Genomic DNA, 3,455 nt, shown 5'->3' on the forward strand with positions numbered 1-3,455 from the left:
AGAGCTTGGGTTGATACAGATTCCTAGGTTCAAACCCCAAGATGGGCAGTTAGTTACATTTTTTCTCTCCTTGCGTATTTTGTATCTGCATGTTATTACCCTTTCCGTGAGTCGCTCGTGAGTAATGTATGAGTCGTGTATGGCTAAACCCGTATTTACCCATATGACTGCTGCTAGTGTTATTGTTCTAGAACATTGGCATAATTAACCAATCACAGTTCACAGCTCTGGAATATTCTAGAATTTCGTCGGCAACCGGTTTATATAAATTACTGATTGGTTGATGACCTAAAAACATGGCTGCCGTTCGCCGCGTGTTTTGTCTTCTTGCATTGTTCTTTTCTTGTGCTCTTTTCACTTCTTATCTTTACTTGCCGAGTGTGTAACTAATAATTCTGTCCTAACGAGTATTCGTGAAACCACAAAGTGAGTGCTTTGTTTGAGTGTGTGGAATTGTCTCCGAGGGCCAGCTACTACATTGGTGGCAGCGGTAAACTATAATAGTGTGTATATTCGTAGTGTTCAGTTCAACCCATGCATTTACCTGTTCAGATGGCGCAGCCTCAAGCAGCAGCAGCAGCAGCAGCTCCGGCCCGCCCGGCGGCTTTAGGACGCCCAGTCATCTTACCACCTGAGTTTACCGGAACAAGCAGCGAAGACTGGCTGACATTTATGGGCCAATTTAACGTCGCCTGTCAGGCAAACGGATATGCGGATGAGCAGCGCCTGGATTTCCTGCCCTGTCGTCTCCGCGAGGGGGCGTTTCATGTCTACCAGACATTCCGGGCCCAGCACCCGAATGATGCCTACGATGAGCTGTGCGATCGTCTCACTGCATATTTCAACCCTCCGCAGCATCGCCCGTCGTTCGAGGCCGAGTTTCGGGCAAGAACAATGAAAACAATTGAGAGTCCGGTAGAGTTTGCGTCTGCGTTGCAGAAATTAGCGACAAGGGCCTACCCAGGCCAGGAAAACACGGACCTCTTCCAACGTTTACTGGTAAATCAGTTTATAGATGGCCTCCCTTCTCCAGAGCTTCGTCTTCATGTTCGAAGTGCCAGCCCGAATAATTTGGCACAAGCTGTGCAAAGGGCTCTGGAAATGGCGGCCATATTCGACGCAGAGCAGCGTCGGTCGAACGGCGCCGCGATCGCGGGTGCGTCGCCGACACCTGCGGCCATATTCGCCGTCCGCGGGTCAAGCACTGCACTCCCGCCTGCTCCATCACTGGCATCAGCTTCCACTACCGGTATGACGTCAGCCTCAGGTGGTAATTATGTTCATGATCAGATGTTTGTGTTGGACAAGATTTTGCAAAGGCTAGATTCCATTTCGCTTTCTTTGAGCTCTCCATCTCCAGGTAGTCTTCCTCCATCAGCACACGCGAGCGGCGGCCGTGGTTGGAGCGACAGTTCTCAGGGTGCGCAGCAGGTGCGCCGTTGTTTCAACTGTGGCCAGACGGGGCATCTGGTGCGCGCCTGCCCAAACTACCCAGAGGGTGCACGGAGACGAAATGGCCCACAACGACGATCGCAGGGAAACTAGCTGAGGCTGGCCCTGCTCGGCAAGAGTCAGTCCCTCCAGCTAGTATTAGTAAGCCGAGCATTCTGTGTCCTTCTGTGTCCTTATGTTCTGTGTTTCCGTCTCTTGGTGTTGTTGTCGAGTTGTTTGGTCGTTTTGTCACAGCACTCGTGGATACTGGTGCAGGTGTCTCCCTCATCAGCCTACGTTTGCTACGCAGCTTCGACGTTGACATCTCAACACTCCAGCAGGATAGTGTTCGTCCTCTCCTCACTGGTGTAACGGGTCAGTCCCTAAGTACTTGTGGTGTTGTTTCGTTGAAATTTCGTATTGGGTCGTTTTATACAAATCATGCATTTATTGTTGTCGGTGGTGTTACACATGACCTCATCCTTGGGTCTGATGTTCTCACTGCTTCTGGGTGCACGCTTGATCTGTCCCGCCGTGTGATGCATGTTGGTACTACCACTGTTGGTCTATCTGTCAATCAGCCTGCGTGTGTTGTTGATCAGCAGAGTGCTGCTAGTTCTGATTTGTGTATTTCTGATGATGCTCCGTGTGCGTCTGCGTCAGATAGTTCTACTCCGTGTGCTTCTGCTAGTGCTAGTTCTATTCCGTGTGTGTCTACTAGTTCTACTCCGTGTGCTTCTGCTAGTGCTAGTTCTACTCCGTGTGTGTCTACTAGTTCTACTCCGTGTGCTTCTGCTAGTGCCAGTTCTACTCCATGTGTGTCTGCTAGTGCTAGTCCTACTTCGTGTGCTTCTGATAGTCCTACTTCGTGTGCTTCTGATAGTCCTACTCCGTGTGCTTCTGATGGTTCTACTCAGTGTGCGTCTGACACTAGTGTCCGAACTACTCGTGTATGCCTTATCGACCGTCTGGAATTGCCTACTAACCATGTTGTGTTTGCCTCTTGCTCGTTGTCTGAGTCTGTATCCCAGGATAGTCTGCTAGTGACTCCGCTCGACTCTTTCTGCCAGAAACACCCTGCAGTCCAGGTTGGCTCCTCTCTGGTAAGATCTGATCATGTTGTCATGTCCTTTATTAATAGTAGTGACACCGCTGTTGTCCTCTATCCCGGTACAAGTGTGGGCTCGGTAGCGTCCTTTAGCGAGGTTGAACTTGATGCTGAAACTGTTTGCTCAGCTACCACCGCCGATGTCCCCAGCCGTTTGAAGGCCATTGACGATTACCTTGTTTCCCATTGTTCGCATTTGTCTGCCGATGTGTATGATCAGCTCCGTTCCCTCCTTCACGAGTACCATGATGTGTTCTCTTTGCAGCCGACTGACGCGGGGTATTGTGATATTTATCCACACATTATTGAGACAGGGGATGCCCGCCCTATTAAGCAGTCCGTTCGGCGACTCCCATTTCACACTCGCCCTGCCTTGCAGAGCTTGCTAGATGACTTACTGGAGCGGGGCATTATTTCGGAATCATCTAGTCCCTGGGCTGCCCCTATTGTTCTTGTAAAGAAGCCGGATGACTCGTTTCGTCTATGCATTGATTACAGGAAACTCAATAGTGTCACCGTTCCCGATGCTTATCCACTCCCTAATATTGCCGAAACTCTTGATTCTCTTGCCGGGTGTTCCCTGTTCAGCACTTTGGATCTAGCGACCGGCTACTGGCAACTTGCCATGGACCCAACGGATAAACCCAAGACGGCCTTCACGACTCCTTTGGGTTTGTATGAATTCAATGTACTCCCGATGGGGTGTTGTAATGGTCCCGCCACCTTCCAACGGGTCATGGATAGATTGTTTGGTGATTTGACACATGCTTCCGATGGTCCCGTCACACGGGTCTTCTTTGACGATATGGCTGTCGCGTCGTCTTCTGTGTCCTCTTCTTTGTCTCGCCTGAGCACTGTATTCTCTCGGTTGCGCGCTAACAACTTGAAGTTACGCTTAAGTAAATGTGTCTTTCTG

The sequence above is a fragment of the Sycon ciliatum genome, chromosome 13 (assembly GCF_964019385.1).
Source record: "Sycon ciliatum chromosome 13, ocSycCili1.1, whole genome shotgun sequence".
Taxonomy (NCBI): Eukaryota; Metazoa; Porifera; class Calcarea; order Leucosolenida; family Sycettidae; genus Sycon; species Sycon ciliatum.